The sequence below is a fragment of the Thermobia domestica genome, chromosome 18 (genome assembly GCF_964235325.1).
Source record: "Thermobia domestica chromosome 18, izTheDome1.hap1.1, whole genome shotgun sequence".
Taxonomy (NCBI): Eukaryota; Metazoa; Arthropoda; class Insecta; order Zygentoma; family Lepismatidae; genus Thermobia; species Thermobia domestica.
This window is the reverse complement of record NC_137471.1, coordinates 154,674,265-154,693,416: the sequence shown is the minus strand read 5'-3', so window position 1 is coordinate 154,693,416 and position 19,152 is coordinate 154,674,265. Positions and strand designations below refer to the sequence as shown.

The 19,152-nt window shown below is 35.1% G+C and overlaps 1 long non-coding RNA gene across 1 annotated transcript; it reads right to left on the bottom strand.

The window, feature by feature from the left end:
• Window positions 1–2,181: 2,181 nt before the first annotated feature.
• Window positions 2,182–17,808, bottom strand: LOC145674882 (uncharacterized). Its single transcript, XR_014129052.1, has 3 exons — window positions 17,416–17,808; window positions 7,011–7,146; window positions 2,182–3,095 (listed from the first exon to the last, which is right to left on the bottom strand). It is a non-coding gene; the product is annotated as an uncharacterized LOC145674882 (long non-coding RNA).
• Window positions 17,809–19,152: the final 1,344 nt, after the last annotated feature.

Genomic DNA, 19,152 nt, shown 5'->3' with positions numbered 1-19,152 from the left:
GTATTGGGTACTTAGTTGAAATGTTTTCTGAAGATTTCTAATCCATTTTTTAAAAAAAATTAATGTTCTGTAAAATAATAATTTTAAAATATTTTCCACTCATACCAAAAAATATTTTCTATACATGACAAAAAATATTTAGTGAATATTTTCCGCACATCACAGAAAATATTTACTGAACATTTTCTGTGCATGATAGAAAATATTTAGAGAATATTTTCTGTACAAGACAGAAAATATGCAGAGAATATTTTCTGTACAAGACAGAAAATATTCATGTACAAGACAGAAAATATTCAGAGAATATAAGGTAGACATATCAAAAACATTTTCAAATTATTTTCCTTGGTGTTTTGTAACAGTAGAAAATGTTTAGAAAATATTAAACTAGTTTCAGATATGAATTTGTGCTAAGAAAGAAAATATTTACGATTCATTTTTCAAATAGCAATTGATATGTTTTTGATTTGTTATTGTATGTAGTTTCAGAACGTACTTAAAATACTTTCTAACGAATTCTGGTTTTCACATAGAATATTTTAAATTCTTTCTGAATATTTTTTCGTCATTACCACGATAACACCTACAGTTTGAAATACATTTCTTTCTTCAATACTCAAGGAAATGCATACTGAACAGTTTTCCAACTCTTGTAAGTTAAAACATCTGGATTTCATTTTTCCAAATTGATGGGGTGGTAGAAGTCTGTGTATGTTGGAACCGGTTTAGAACACACGGAAACTTCTATCATCACATAAATTTGTTGAAATAAATTCTAGTGTTCTAACTTATAGGTTGAAGAAAGAAATGTATTCCAAACTATCGGTGTTATGGTGGTAATGACGGAAAAATATTCAGAAAGAATTTAAAATATTTCTCTGCGAAAACCAGAAAATGTTAGAAAATACTTTAAGTACGTTCTGAAACTACATACAATAACAAATCAAAAACATATCAATTGCTATTTGAAAAATAAATCGTAAATATTTTCTTTGTTAGCACAAATTCGTCTGAAACTAATTTAATATTTTCTTAACATTTGCTACTGCTACAAAACACCAAGAAAAGTAATTTGAAAATGTTTTTGATTTGTCTACCTTATATTCTGAATATTTTCTATCATGTACAGAAAATATTTTCTAAATATTTTGTCATGTACCCGGGATCCCTTAATATTACAAGGCGACACCACAGGGGGCACTGTGCAGTACAAGTGGAGAAAACTAAATTATCTCGGACACACATTCTATATCTATGCCAATATTCATTGAAAAATAATATGGAGGAACAATAACAATCGGAACAAATCACATGCTTTTTGTGAAAAGTATTCTTAATGGAACTAAAATAAAATGCTATAGTACAGTTTCTTACAGAAGTATTAAAAATATACGAAACTTAGAAACACGTGTATATGAGTTTTTCTTATAAAGAATCACTATAAAACGTGATCATATCACCATGAAGCCATTTTATTGCACCACGACTCTTAACACAAGGACGACGTGGACCACTCAGATGTCCACAGTCGAGGTGTCTTAATTGTGCTCTTCGTTGTATGTTTTACACAACACTAAAACAGCTATTGTAGTACGTAGAATAAATAGAGCACAAGGAAGACATTCCAGTTATCAACATCTGAGTGGTTCATGTCGTCCTTGTGTTGAAAGTCATGATGAAATAACGCGAGTATAAAGAAATCAGGTCTACTAAGCTAAAGTACATAATTACAAAAGGAAAGAAAATGCAAGACTGGACTAAGATTTGAACCTGTAACTTCAACTTACCGTGTCGATGCATTAACCACTAGGCTACTCACTGTTTCCGAATAGTCATTCATTCTACCACTCCTGAAGTCAGTGCTCAAGCAACCAGACCGTATTGACTATACCGCAACTTGTGAAGTACTTGGGCAGCCATTGTCTATACTACAGAACCCCACTGGTGGTAAGGTTTATACATGATAAATGGGGAAAATAACTTATTTTATATCATGTAAATATTTAATGCGATATACAATCGATAATTTCTTTGAGTTATCGTATATAATAGAGAAATTATCCTTAAAAGGATCTAAATTCCACCATCCTACATTACTTATAATTACATAAACCGAAAGCCAAATAAAGGAATGAACCTTTAAAAGACAATACATAAAATAAAATCCTGTAGATTTATTGAGAATAATTACAGTAATAATTTATTAAATTTTACATTAAGTATACATTTGTAGTACACAATATATTTAATGTGAATACATAAACAAAAAATCTATATTAATTTAAGTCTACTAATTGCATACCGTACATTATAATAGTTTGAAATGTATATACACCTCATCAGTGTATCAATTTTAACAAGTTTTATTTAACATTAAAAAAAAAAACACTTTGTAAGAAAAGTTCGAACAGAGTTGCACCTTACAAACTCTTCCCCACACCCTAGTATTGTAGTTCAGAAGATGACTGTACCAATCACCGAAAACCGAGCAGCAGAATCATACGTTTACTTACGTCCCCCCTTCCCTCAACACACACAAAATAAGTTAAACTATTTCTTGAAAAGCTCTCTGTTACCTTCATCTAAGAATATATTAAATGATACGAAATAGGTATATTATATATTATTTTAGAATCTGAAGTGTGATTTAACTGCCATAAATTAAAACTAAGCATAATATGCACGCAAATGAGCTTAAATGAGTACCATACACATCACACGAAGCCAGCCACGCCAATAAAAAAAATACAGTCAATAAGAATTAATTAGATCTTCAGTCTATATTTTTAAATTGGTGTTATGTTGACGCTATGAATTTTGGCCTTCCTATACTAAATGTCTCTATGCCAAACTCTATTTATAAAACGTTTTTCGTCGAATCTGCAAATTGAGCAAGCCGCGCGCTAATGATGGGAGGCTGGTGATAGTTCATCACATAGGAAGACACTTTGAAATGCTAGGTGAGTCACAACACTTTCTTTCTTTTTCTGGGATTCATCCTTACTTACGGTCAAATTTGGTACCGTCTATGTAGTACCTGTGTGCGGCGTACCTTGAAATCATCTCGGTTGATAGCCTCCAAACACAGTGGACTCCTAAAATAAAGCAATTGTTGTAAAATTACTATTTGTAGCATGTGTGGCAAAATTTAAAAACGATATATCTCAGAATCAAGGGTAAGTCAAACGAAGCGTTTTATGCAGTTTTTTTTATCTTACCTCAGGCTATCCAAAATACTAAAACATTGTTTCCTATACTTTTGGAAGTTATATACTAAATATCTTAATAACTATCACTCAAATTTGGTACGCTGAATACAGTTATAGTGTAGATATAGAATTGAAACCATGATCCAAACTTAAAATAATGATATTACAGAACACAATAAACTTAACTTAGGATGAAAATGGAAAATGTAGATGCATGAGTATCACTGAGCGAAGGAACGAAAGTAACTCAGCTGGGTTACGAGTTTGACAGAGTTCATACACAGAAATCGTTCGGTGGTTTATATTTCCTGCTTCGACTTAAAAGATAAAGAAGATAAGCTCGCTTTAAAAAGAGTTAAAAAGAAAAAAACTTAAAAGATTTAATTTATTCTGAATTTTTGTTCAGTATTTGTAAATAAATAATGTAGAAAACCGACACAGAGCTTGCCCACTGGACTCTGGCGCCCAAATCCCAACTCCGCTATATGCATGCCTGCCATAAAGTAATAGATATAAACTTTTTTAAAAAAGTGCAGATTAAGCCTAGCTTAATATTTACATTTTTTTAACGATACCTACAGTATGGCGCTAAATTCGTCCTACAAAAGCAGAGGAGTGTTTTCTGAGAGTAAAACAAACAAAAAAGTTCCAATAAACTTAGGGCGAAAAGCCCATCGTTCACGTGTTATAGGCTGCCGAAAACATCAAAAAATCAATTCTAAAGGTCCATAGCTCTAAAACTATGGGACCTACCAAAGTCGGGTCAAGACTTCACTTAGGAACTAATATGTGCTCTATTCAAAAAATACATGTTTTAGAATCCTAAGGTACTCACGCAACAATTTTTATGGAGGTAGTTGGAGAGTACTTTATATCATAGGCCCGTAGTCAAACTCCCTATATAACAATTGTTGTGGAAGCACCTCAGGATTCTGAAACACGCATTTTTGGATAGGGAACATACTAGTTTCTAAGTGAAGTCTTGACCGCACCAAGGTAGGTCCCATAGTTTTGGAGCTATAAACCTTTAAAAAGCAGCCTATAACACATAAACGATGGGGTTTTCGCCCTATGTTTATTGGAACTTTTTTTTTTTACCCTCAGGAATCACCCCTCTGCTTTTGTACACCGAATTTAGCGCCATACTGTATAAATTAATAAGGTAGAAGTGTATGTGGTCCTTCTCACTATGCTCACTTATATATACAGGGTGTTTCAGATAAAACGTCCAGTGCTTATAAATCCGAAACGGCTGAGAATAAAAAGATGAAACAAAAACTGAGATAGGAAAATGTCATAGGGCGCATCACATAGTGTTGTTGTGGTGACCCCCAGGGCCCTCCTTCAAGGGGGCCGAGGGGCCAACTTCAAATTTCAAATAGGAACACGTATTGAATCATACCTCATTCAATAGTACTTAAAAAACGAAACAACTTTTGTAGGAAACAATTTTCGATTTGAGCCACCGTTTTTAAATGACCGCAAAAAGTGGGTTCTATATCAGATAAAACGTCCAGTGCTTATAAATCCGAAATGGCTGAGAATAAGAAGATGAAACAAAAACTGAGATAGGAAAATGTCATAGGGCGCATCACATGGTGCTGTCGTGGTGACCCACAGGGCCCTCCTTCACGGGGGCCTAGGGGTCAACCTCAAATTTTCAAATGGGAACATGTATTGAATCATACCTCATTGAATAGTGCTTGAAATACGAAACAACTTTTGTAGGAGACAATTTTCGATTTGGGGCACCGTTTTCAAAATGGCCGCAAAAAGTCCTGTATCAGTTTGAAGTTGGCACCTGGGCCCCCTTCACGGAGTTTCCTGAGGGTCACCACAACAACACCACTTGATATGATTTATCATCGTTTTTATCTCAGTTTTTGTTTCATCTCTCTATTCTCAGCCGTTTCTGATTTAGGCCTATAAGCACTGGACGTTTTATCTGATACAGACCCTCTTTTTGCGGCCATTTTGATAACGGTAGGTCAAATCGAAAATTGTTTCCTACAAAAGTTGTTTCGTTTTTCAAGTACTATTGAATGAGGTATGCTTCAATACGTGTTCCCATTTGAAAATTTGAAGTTGGCCCCTGGGCCCCCTTGAAAGAGGGCCCTGGGGTGTCCACAACAACACCATGTGATGTGCCCTATGACATTTTCCTATCTCAGTTTTTGTTTCATCTTTTTATTCACAGCCGTTTCGGATTTATAAGCACTGGACGTTTTATCTGATATAGGACCCACTTTTTGCGGCCATTTAAAAACGGTGGCCCAAATCGAAAATTGTTTCCTACAAAAGTTGTTTCGTTTTTCAGGCACTATTGAATGAGGTATGATTCAATACGTGTTCCTATTTGAAAATTTGAAGTTGGCCCCTCGGCCCCCTTGAACGAGGACCCTGAGGGTCACCACAACACCATGTGATGCGCCCTATGACATTTTCCTATCTCAGTTTTTGTGTCATCTTTTTATTCTCAGCCGTTTTGGATTTATAAGCACTGGACGTTTTATCTGAAACACCCTGTATATATCTTAAAGGCTAGTGATAAATAACACCAGCCCTCTGCTCCTATACCACCCTGTGATACCGGAGCAGGACGTTTGGGCGCGAGACGTTTGGACGCAAAGCCGTATATTTAAATAGGTTAATCTACTTAAATGGGTTATAATGTACTTCAAAAATAGAAACCGGATGATTACGTACTAAAAGCCTTAAAAATAGGCATTAATATCACTAAAACAAAAAATAACTGCACAACCTAAAATTAAGAAGTTCGGAAAGGTTAAATTTGATCCACATTTTCTTTAAAATGCCATGGCAAACAGTCACTGAAAGTCTCAGTTCCAACAAATGCTTAATTTATTTCTAATATTTTTTGTATAATGCAGAAAAAAATGGGTCTAATTATTTTGTTTTTAGAATGATATATCCTAATTTCAGGAAAATCGGAGACAATGACCTGCAGAAATTTTTTCAGCATGAATCTATATTGGGCTAAAATAAAATTTGCTGTAGGCATCCTACAACACCCCAAAGTAAACTTCTGTGAAGTTATCTTTACAATATCTCTAACGTAAAGGATATTCATAACTTCATAGCAATTCAATACACCGCATTACTGCTTATTACTACGTATTTGCAACACAGATAATTGGAAAGGAAACAACAGTGAAATCTAATATACCTATTGAATAATTTATTTTGTCTTATGTTACAATTACCATGACATTAACATTCCATGACGGAATTATGGGCCAAATCCAGCATTATTCTGCAATGTCAACAGTTTCAAAATTCTGTACGGCGAATTCTTTCATCAGCTTGAATATATTTTCTTCTTTCAGTTCAATTGATTTTGAGTTTAACGTCCCGTGAACAGCGAGGCTATACAAAATGTAAACCTACTGATTAGCGTGGAATCCGAACCACGACGTGAGCTCTCGTCGGGAACTTTCTTCTTTTCTTGGGCGGATCGTCTTCTCGAAGCATTGCCTCGTGTCCTGCTTCTCTTTTTTCCTTCGAAATGCATCAATAAAGCGCCAAATCAACCAATGTCGTTCCTTTATGTTCGATATATTATAAAGAACAAAAGTTTGTTAATTTTGGGGTGTCATTGGCTGCCTACAGTAAATTCTATTTGACCCATTCTTCCTATTTAAATGTATAATTAGTGCCTATTTCTATGAAAATTTATTAATATTATAGTGTCTCAACTTTCTATCAATACAATAGAGTCTCAACTATATGGTTTAATGGGCATATCGAATAATAATAATAAAACATTCAATAAATACTCACTTCCTGAACTACCCAATACATAGCATAAAGAACACCATTTTCATTTCAAAACCAGCTTGTATTCATTTTTCTGATCTCTCGGAACAGGTCAGTACTTAATAAACATTTCTTATTTTGTACCATGTGTTTTAATAATCTATTATAGAAAAAGAAAATGTAAAAAATTAAAATATGTACAGTATTTTACGAATTTTAAGTCACATCTTTATAGTAACTAAAATTAATGAGAAACGTACATTGTTTTTAACTTAAAATAGATATCTGGTACCTTCCATTTCAACTGAGGCAAAAATAAATAAATAAATAAAAAATAAAATTGTACCATCACCATCTCAGATATTGTTCAAACTTTTTTTTAATAGGAACTAGACATATTTTTAAGGGACCCGTATTTTTTTTTTTGTCGGAAAAAAAATTCCCACCAAGTAATGGGCCATCATGGACGGGGAGTACAATTCATGAATTGTAGAAAACGTGGAAAATGATCAAATTCGGAGCCTCACAATTCAGCAATGGAGACATGTAGAGTTATAATTCTTGTTGTGGTATACACATAGGGATATGAATAAACTATATTTTACTATAGTTTGGTTTGTGCATGCGTATCTTTTTTGTACATAAATTAACAAATGAACTTAAGTTTATGTGAAAAGTCGAAGTGCTTTTTAAAAGTCGAAGTTATGCTTTTTTGAGCACTTCCGGTTCAAAATTTTAAATTCCGTTTTCACGGTTGGTAAGACCTAGTTACCCGCTTTCCAAAAAGTATCGCTTCTCTGTGCAGCCGTTTTATCGCAAAAAATTCGAGAAATCGTCAAATTTTCAAAAATCGTCATTTTCTCGAAAACATCATAATTTAAAATTCTTAAATTTTGTCAGATGGTTCAACTGTACATGAATAATAAACAAACCGAATAGCATTCTCGACCAATGCTTCATGAATGAACTACAGCCTTTTAAGTTAGCGAACTTTCGTTAACTTTGAAGTCACAGTTGGCAACAATGAAAACAACGAAAGTGTAAAAAACAAAAAAAATGCTACCGCAAAGCATTGTGTAAAATTTCAAGATGCAAATTCTATTTTACTGCATGTGGACTTCGCTTAAATTGGACTGTTATTCTGCAAAGGGAAGTTCAGAGTGATCACTGGAGAAACGAGCAAATCTCCTCCTTTACGGGAGTGATATATTATCATGAAACAACTGACAGTTTTGCAGTAATAAGCGATGACAAAACACACGATTCGGCTCGTACTCATAGCCATGAATAAGATTCTAAAAATACTCGAAGAAAAGCGAAAATATACGTTATAGAAAAAGGTTTGAATACGTGAAAATAAGTGTCTACAATTTAATAAACCATTTCAGTGATTTCTGATGGTGCTGCATTCCACTTTAAAAATTGCTTTCAGATGTCCAAGATGTAGACAGGTACGATAAAGCAATGGCTTTCAGTGAAACCGGCCGTGGTAAGGGTCTCTGCGACGTATTGGGGAGAGGGGGGATAAGAATGTGGCAACACGGGAAAACGAAAAACAGATTCACAGTATTAAACCTGCAGAAAAATTCGTGAGTATAGTGCAAGTTCCAACTCCGGGTATTACTCTCGTCTTGTTGCCAAAAACCGAATTGGACAATTAAAAAAAAAAAAAAAAAAAAAAAAAGTGGGAAAGTGTGCGACCGGTAACTGGTATTTACCGAAGTCATCTTTGGCTTTTATGGCAGTAACGGGTCACCATGGACTAACTTCATGTTTTCCCCAAAATCGAGCTTCTGCAATTCAAAGTGTAGATTTAAGAAATCTGCAAAAATGAACTTTTGTTACATACATATATGACCACCAGTTATGGGTAGCAGAAATATTATCAATAAATCAAATATTACATGAAATTGCAGTGTTGTTTGTGTTTCCAGGAGGCGCGGTGGCTCAGTGGTAGAGCGTTCACCTCCGGTGCTTGGGGTCCTTGGTTCGATCCCAGCTCGCGCCGTGTGGACTTTGTGGTGGACAAACACCGTGCTGGTGGGTTTTTCGGGGTTCTCCCGTTTCCTCCCACCTTCTTCATTCCACCATTTCACTCATTTCTCATAATCACTGTCTCCTTTAGCCTAACCGGCATAAACGTGGGACGTAAAACTCGCAAGATTTCATTTCATTTTTTTGTCTTTGTTTCCACATGGACCTTCAACAGGGTACAGGTTTCCAGAAGAGAATATAAGTGTTTTGTGACTATCGACAACGTGCTACGAGTTGTGAGTGCACCAACACCTATTGGAGCATCTGCCATGATTACATGCTATTAGCGAAGAAGACACTAAGCAAGCAAATAATTACTTCAGTGTGGAAAAAATCAGTGAAACTGTTTCCGAAAACCATTTTAAGTAAGTTTAAAATTTGTTTCGTAATCGTAATTTTCACCTCAGGTTACATCGGTTTAAGAAAACGGAGTAGGGGGAGGCTCATCTTATTATTTCAGAGAGCCTTTTTGATCAAAATAATAAAAAGGAGCCAGGAAAAACTTTTATTCTTTATTTAATGAATGTAAACCACAAACATCATCAAAGTGTTGCACTTTCATTGTTTTCAGTGTTGCCAACGGTGATATTGAAGTTAATGAAACTTCGCTAACTTCAAGAGGCTGTAGTTCATTCATGAAGCATTGGTCGACAATGCTATTTGGTGTGTTTCTTATTCATGTAAAGTTGAACAATTTGACGACATTTCAGGATTTTAAATTATGGTGATTTCGAGAAAGGTGATTTTTGAAAATTTGAAGGTTTCTCGAATTTTTTGCGAAAAAACGGTTGCACACACAAGTAATAATTTGTTTTTTTCGACAAGCGGGTAACTAGGTCTTACCAACCGTAAAATAGAATTTTAAAACTCGAACCGGAAGTGCTCGACGCAAACTTCGACTTTTTAAATAAACTTACGTTCATTTGTTAATTTATGTACTAAAAGATACGCATGCGCATACCAAACTATAATAAAATATATTTTATTTATATCCCTATGTACACTCATGTCCAAAATTATTGTCGCATACCTATAACTGTCTTCTTGTAAGAATATAATTTGATAATGATTTTGCAGGGTACTATTGATACTGATACTACATGTATAATCGGGAAATGTATATTCGTAGTAAATTTCAGAAGAAAAGAATTACAAACACGAAAATTAGAATGAGTAAAACAAAATGTTGCTAAATGGACAAGAAAGTTTTATATTTCTTATTTACTGCTCTTTTGACATGAAATTTGCCACATACATCTTTTTTCCCGATTATACACATACTAACATTATAAGAAATACAGGACGAATTCGTTATCAAATTATATTCCTACAACAACATATTTATAGACATGCAACAATAATTTTTGTCATGTGTGTACAAACCACAACAAGAATTATAACTATCTGTCTCCATAGCTGAATGGTGAGGCTACGAAGTTTACCATTTTCCACGTCCTCTAAAATTCGTAAATTGTACTTTCCGTTTTGATGGCCCATTACTTGGCGGGAAAATCTTTTCCGACAACAAAAAATACGGGTCATTTAAAAAACATGTCTAGTTGCTATAAAAAAAAAGTTTCAACAATATCTGAGATGGTGATGGTACTTTTTTTTTTGGCTGAGTTGAAATGGAAGGTTCAAACTATTATTTATGTTATTTATATGTTGATTCATTTTGCAATAGCAATCTACGTGAAACTATATATCGGAACCTTATATCTATTATAATATTTATCATAGGTAGAAATACGTAATGCATAGTACTCCGTAAGGAAGCTATTATGAACTCAAGGCATTATGTAAAGTGATGATGCAGAACCACAGGAGTGAAGTAAAGCTATATTAGATGTAAGACATAGTTGTATGGGATATAACATTTTTACACTACCCTCGGTTACGTGCATATCCACCGTCGCTGACATGCCCGCTCCATACGGAAGCAAACCAAGCTCATCCTGCTACGCCCTTGTACTCACTCTGTTAATAATATTCGTGCTTTTCAATGGCTATCTAGCACTGGTTGGTTCGTATTTTTCGCACTGTCGTTCTATCATTGCTTTTTTTCATGGTAATCTTTACTTTCAATTTTCAATACATATATATATTTGCGCCTGATTTACATAAGAGTTGTACTTCTGCACTTCTGAAGCACAGAGTTAAGTTGTTCTAAAGGAGAATATACTTTCGGAAAGAAGAACAGGTTACAAATACAAAACATAGCTAAAATAGAAAAACTTACTCTTTTCTTTATCATAGCACTATCGTATTCTAGATTCCTCGCCCAACTAAATGAGGATTTCACTTACGAAGTATCAATAACACTAAAACTGTATTCTGTAACCATAGCCGCCTGCTGCAGGGAGCACTTGCTTTAACAATGGATTTTCCCAATTAGTATTAAAATATGCTAAATTTTTTTATTCACACACAACAGTTAGTGAACTTAGCAGTGAGTTGTAATAATTGTTTTTTACATTAAATATTATGTGGTTCTAGGTATCTGTATCTTCGACTTGACTTGTATGTCGGTCCTTTTGCCCACTCCCCCCTGTAAAAAAAAACCTGTGGGAGTTACTATGTCTACATTTCCCTTTAAAATTCGCTTATATACTACATATACATCTATACAGACACTAATTTTTAATAAAGATGAATATATTTATGATTACGGCAACCACACGATTAAATTAATCGAGAGCCGTAATTAGTAGACACTATTTTAATTGGTCAGTGCACAGGGTTTGAAAAAGCCCGGGTATTTTTGTAAAAACCCAACCCACCTGGGCCCAAGTGGGTTTTTTGGGTTTTTTCGGGTTTAATTGGGGTATTTCGAAACATTTCAATCTCTTTGGGGTAAAAATGTTAAAATATGATTTACAATTCATGAGTGTCATTGTCACAACTTGCAACAACTTTCTATTCACTGCTGTTTTGAAAAAGATTGCCGCCATTTTGAAATTTTATATTGGATCGCCGAAAAAAATCTATACAGCAAATTTAGAATGTCTTGTGCTTCTACCCTCAAAATACTAACTTAAAAAGTCCGAAAATTCCACCTTGTAGCATGGATACCCACTATTTTGAAAAATGGCCGCCATTTTGAAATTTTATGCCGCCAAATTATATACAGCTAATTTACTCTCGTGCTTATACTTTGAAAACCTAAAATTGCGCTTTGTAGTGTGGATATCAGCGGCGCAAATTTGTCTTCAACATTGGGGGGACGGGGAAGACGGTATATATATATATATATATATATATATATATATATATATATATATATATATATATGCGATGTACAAAATATTTATGAAGGCAAAAAACAATGCTGAGGAGGATTACCCATGTCGGTCCCGGCGTCCTCCACAGGGGACATAATATATGACTATATTATTATTGCTTTATAACTTTAAAATCCGAATAGCAACATTGAAAACTGTTTACAAGGGATGATACAAATATGATCATTCTCTGTAAACAGTTTTCAATGTTGCCAGTCTGATTTTAAAGTTGTAAAGCAATAATAATATAGTCATATTTTATGTCCCCTGTGTGGGACTCCGGGACAACATGGGTAGGGGAGCAGAGTTGTCTTCAACATTGGGAGACGGTCAGATTTGAGGCTTATTCTGGGAGGTATCAATTTCATCTGACTTTCCTTTGTGACACTTGGACACAAACCATCACATTTCTTCCTAAAAGACACATTTCCAATCGGATTATTAAGGGGGACAGTTCCAAGATTGTAGGGGATATGTCTCCATCATCCCCCGGGATTTTCGTCAGTGGATATACGCTATTTTTTTTTTAAAGCGCGATATTTTGTAATTTTACGTCGGTATGCTGCCAAAATCTAAACAGAAAATTTAGAGTGTCTCTGGTTTGTATTCTGAAAATTTAAAAGACCGAAAGTTGAACACTGTGTGGTAAAGGTAGACAAACGAACAAATGTAGATCGAGTCATCCTAAGAGCCTCAGTGACGTTCGCCAAATATGAATACCAAATAACTATATTAATTTAAAACAAAGACATAATTCATCAAAATGTCTTAAATATTTTTCAACGTAAAATAAATGGTCTTATTGTTGAAGTTCACTTTCGATGCTTTGTGCATTCAATTACGGGAATTTCCCGAGCACTTGTTGCAAGACGGTTCTTTCCTGAAAATTAATTTAAAGCAATTAACAAAGATAGGCCTATAATTCATATTTTATTAAAGTAAATGTTTCAAATTGTCATAAATGAAATGAAATATCCTCCAGCGTAGAATATATAGTTTTATTGTTGAAGTATTCACTTTCGATGCTTTGTGGGTTCAATTGTGGGAATTTCCCGAACACTTCTTTCACGACGGGTTTTCTCTGAAAATGCATCTTGCTTTACTGTACATCGAAACTTCCATTAATACTGAAGTTTGAATGCAACACTTGAAATAGTAAGAGTTACGTAGTCTTCGGAGCTCCGAGCATTAAGCTTCTTAATTTTGACAAGAATTTTTACGTTATTGCTAGTGTTAATTCTACAGAATGCTTATTTGAAGGCTAGCAACAAATGACTGAAGTTAACTGTTGTTGTTGGAAAACCAAATTTTACTAATCTATTTATATATTTACTGTTAGTACCGGCACCTATGACCTTAAACCCGTCAACATATGAGGGATAACGTCCCTCGGCGGCGCCGAGTCAGGAAACACACTATTCACGGAAAGTATTTTCTAAAATATACAATCGCTTATTTTACTTCAAATAGGCTATAAGCATAATCCACACATTAATTTGTTCTACAATTATCTCAAGCTAAGATGAAGTTTTTTATTTATTTATTTATGTATTCAGTGCATTTAGAGCTTTATAATGGTCTTATGTTAAATATTGTTGTCTATCTTAACATGCAAGCATATAATTCGCCCAAAGAAAGTTTAAAATCTGATAAAAATAACTTTCAACGTGATCACCTTAGTTGTACCAATAATACACTAACAAAAAAGTCAAAAACCCAGGTGGGTTTTAAGATGGGTTTTTTCAGGTGGGTCCAACCCCAAAAACCCCGGTGGGTTTTTTCGGGCTGGGCCCACTTGGGCAAACCCTGTCAGTGTATCGCATACACGACAATGGCAACTAGCATATCTGAGGATGTTTCATACTGTGACCAGAAAAATTTACTTCGAAATATCCCATACTGCAGCTAATTTAATATTATATAAGAATTTCGATACTCGAAAAGAAAAATCAACTGAGACGTGTTAATTTATCCTGAATAACTGAGTCCTGCAACCAAGGAAGAGGGGTTAAAATAACTAAATGTCTATAACAGCCCAAGTACCAGCAATAATTAAGTGCAAAGAGCAATTACAAAGACGAGACTGCTATTTTTATTGCAAAACTGTACAGCTGTTATTCCTTTTGCTTAATGTAACCAAGTAAGTTGGTTAACACGTTTTGACAATTTTCTTGGTAACTAAAGGTCAGAAGGTATAGCGTCGTTGGCTTCCCGCACTTGGACCTGCTCGTCACTGGGGGTGTGGTAAGAGGATAGCAAATCACCAGCCACCATTCACTGCATTCAGCGAGCCACGAGTAACTAAGCTGGCAACTCCCCATAAACGTCACTACAACTTTTCACGGGAAAGCAATGACGTTATACCTTCCGTACTATAGTAATCCAGGAAAAGGCAAAGTGTAGTTTCACTGAGTACTGCTCGGTTACAATTCGGCTACACGACTTCTAGCGTAGTTTTAACCGAAATTCGACTACCAGCAGCTAAGTTATCATTTAATTCCTACTCTGCACACGAAAAGAAAAAAAAAAGTTCATATGGACCCGTGGTCAAACGTCTATAGTTCCACTACTGTGAGACCGATCCCAGTCGAGTCAACACATTACTTAAGAGCTAGTACGTGCCCTATCCAAATATCCATATTTCAGAATCTTGCGGCACTTACACATGAATTTTTATAGAGCAAGTTGAGGAATACTTAGAAAAGTTAAAGATCTCATAAACTGTCCATTGATACGCAAGCACCGCAGAATTCTGAAACATGGGTATTTGAATAGGGCACATACTAGTTCTTAAGTGATGTCTTCCTTGACTGCGCTCGGTCCCACACTGAAACTATAGATTTTTAAAGTTTATTTTCTTATGTCTTCGACAGTCTATAGCATCGAAAGTATGGACTTTTGACCACAGGCCCATATGAACTATTTCTTTGCTCTGATGTGACAAATCACCTCTGTAGGTTTGATGCTTTAAATTTTCTTACACCCTATATATATACCAGGGTTGGCTGGTTTAAAACAAGGTGGTTTAAACCAGCTGTTTTTTTAAAAAAAAACAACTGGTTTAAACCAAAAAAACGAAAAATGTTCGTAAAAGTGTAAGTGTTTGTAAGATCTTGATGAACACACATCTGTGGGTTATCACGTTTCACTCCCATATATTATTCGTGTTATATTCAGACCTAAATTCCCCATTCATTACTCAAAAAGATTATACTACAAAAGCAACTTTTTTTTTAAGTTTATAAATGTTTGTGATTTTTTTCTAGTTGTTATTATTGTTATATAACTGCAATCAAAGAAAAATTCTAAATATTGTTTCGTTTCAATGTTTACTATTGATAAAATACTTCGAAATGCCGTACTTTGTGTGTGTGAGGGGGTCATACAAAACGACAGTCATTTAGTGAAATGAGAGTATTTTTGGTATCTATTTATGTATAAATGAATCTGAGCCAAAGTGGACACAAATAATTCGTATCTTTCTATGTAATTCTGTATAATAATTTCACTTGTGCAACTGTTTATCTTTTTGCTCTTCTGAAATTACTCTTGACAATTATATCAAGAAGCATGTAAAGATCAGTTCAACATATTTTTATCAGGATTCCTTAGTGAGTGAGTCGGCAGGCGTATCGCATTTCTGGCCAATTAGTCCTGGTTCCGAGTTCAAATGGAGGACAATTTCTCTCGGAAGTAACTCGAGAAGCGGTTTTTATTCCGCTTTAAGCTTATGTGACCCCTTCCAGCATAACCCGGTTGTTGCAGAGTAACATCAAGATGAAACAAACTTATTTCTTTTCATATATGATATGAATATATAGAGCAAATTATTTAAACCAAAAAAACGTTTTTATTTTTTTTGTTGTTTTTTCAATATACTAATATTATATACTAATATAAAGAAACGCGGAGAAAGTTATATTGTTTACTGTAACGGTTAGTGACATAACCAAGAAGGCCGCAATCTTCTAGAACACAGACCCGTATTCCCATTTAACTGTAATAAAAACAGAAAACAGCGTGCCTTGCGGGGCACTAGCCCGTCTCCACTCGCTAACGCTCACTCGGCATTATTATGTGAATTAAATGTAAAACTTTGGTAAACAAAGAAACCAATTATTACACTTTTAGCCAAAAAGTAGGCGACGACCAACTTCGGAATAAATACCTGTTAGTGTGCTATTCCACTATCATCGTTTATGCGCGTAACCCTCGTCGCAGACGCGCCTGCTCCCTACGGGCGCACCGGTATTACTCGGGCTTTCGTGCTGCACTCCTGCCCTGACTCAGTTAGATAGCACTCGCGCTTTTCAGTGGCTACCTAGCACAAACTGGTTTGTGTTTTATGCACGGGTTAATTTACAACGCCCGCGGTAATAGTATACATGAGAACCCGCTGATCTGCGTTTCTTCTGTGTTCTATTACCACTTCTACATGAAATACCATAAATTTTCTACGTAGTGCAATAGTAAGAAGTATCCATGTGCACAAGACATGTGATATGAGTTAAATTCCCTCCCCCCAAAACACACACATAGATAAAGTACAAGGGCATTACACATGCAGATATAAAGTACAGGTCCGATCATTTTTATTTTCGTATTAGTCGATAAGTAAATAAAAGTGGCTTTGTTACCCTCTTTGTAAGTTTGTACATACTCAGTGAATAATCCCTAAAAGTATGAGCGTCCTGCTCCTTCGGGAACTAATGCAGCTTCATGTACACTATATCCATTGCGGGCACCGTTAACGGAAATACAAAGGGCTTAAGTTTAGAGTTGCCCCTCCAGTCTGAAGGTGCCTTTGGACTTCGCAACATACAAAAAACGGTGTTCAAAGTATTAAAAATTGTCACATTTCACTTAACTTTAGTACTCCGTGGGCTTCACAAAAATTTAAAAGGTTTTCTTCATTATTTTTGAGCATCAGTAACACCTGTTCACCATATTCGCCATATTTTACAACTACCATGCTGCTGAAACCTTCCGCGAATGCTTCCGCATCCGGCAAATAGTACTAACTTCCATATATCTTTTCTCGTATTAAACATAACTCTCATGCCGAACTTACATTCCTAAACATCAAATAAAAACTTCAAATTATCATTTCTTACCTCATTTCTCCTGTAAATTTTCCTGATTTTTATAAAAAGCGGAGGGGTAACTCTATACCTAACCACAAAAAAGCTCTACCCTAACCTAAAAATGGAAGAAATTTGTCAAAGTTATATATATAAATAAATATACACTTGTTTGAAATGTTAGCTTCTTTGCTTCTGCTTCTCTTCATAGGACTATTATCACCACCTAGGTCCACCAGCTTATTAGTCGTATGTGCTACTACTGCTAAATGGTCAAATGTGTACCTCAAACAGAGGATTTATGATTGAAAAGCAAAATAGAATAATATACATTACACAATCGGGAAAAAGTGACACAAGTCAGCAAAAGAGTCAAAGTCCTTCTTTGCTTCACTTCACATACGTTTCAAACCTCAAACGAATTGTCCACCCACACTCGTTTGTTTAAAACTCGCTGGTTCAAATCAGCGTTGCCAGACTGACAGCTCGGAATTATTCCAAAACCTGATCGAAATTATGCTAGATTCAGTCAAATTATGCTACATCCTCATAATTACTAATTCAGGAGTTTTAAAAGAAAAAAGAACGAGGTTGAGATACGATACCGTAACTTAAAATACGCAGAGCGCAAGAATGCGTGGATAGAACTCAATACTTCACGCACCAAAGCTTTAACTCAACTAAACTAGTGCAGTCGTTGCTAGACTCAATGCCGTATATATCGTATAAATGAATGCAAAGCGTTTGTTTACATATTTTGAAAGGAAATTACCTAGCAGCATAAGCTGAGTTGGGAATTGTCTGCTGGGGGGGGGGGTTGGTCGGTCTCGGACCTTTCGTTTCAGGAATAAAGATGGTCATGAAGTCAGAAATAAAGATGGTGAAATTGTCAAAAGGTTGGGGGGAGAATGGTCCCCACAGCTCCGACCATGCCTCGCAGTTAAAGGATTAGAAAACCCTGGGTGGAGCCACAAAAAAAAAAAAAAAAAGCCCAAAGTCGTTTTTAACTTACTTCGGAAAATAAGACTGCCTGTATGGTTTACCGACTATATGAATCGATGAAAAAGGATACATTTCTGCCGTTCTTTTTCTTCCCACGACCAACTTGTTTCTCATCTTCAGGTTTTACGGCCTTTTGATAAATTTGCTGAAATTATGCTAGATTTGGGTAGGATGATAAAAGCAAGATGTTAGATTGTAAAGAAATTGCAAATTATGCTAGATCTAGCATCATTATGCTAGATCTGGCAACGCTGGTTCATATACTTGCCCCTGGCGCTGCATACTACAGGTAATAGAATCAGGTGTAAGGCTGCGCCTCCATTGCTTCCGAATGCGATTGCGAATGCGAATCAAGTTGCAATGTCTCTTTCAACGCTTCAATGTGAAATATTTTTGCTTCAAAATTCGTACCTTAAAATCTTGAGAGCACGAAGAAGACGAATGCGGATGAATGACATATTTTGCACATTAGAAGGATGAATGGCATTTCCTTTGTGTGCAAAATAGACTGAATATCTCTCCCTTTATTATTATGCTTTCGTGGTAACCGCTACTATTTTCACTTTAAAATAAATTAACTAGATAAAATTAGAGATTACAGAATCAATCTACTTTCTAAGTAACTTTTCTCCATGAGTAAAATGAACCCGTTTTTGCTATTTCAAACATATTTGTTAATAATTACATATATTCCTAAAATCATTATTTAAGGAACAGAAAGGAAATAGAAATTGAATAAAAAGTTGGAGTTCATGTATTAATTAAATC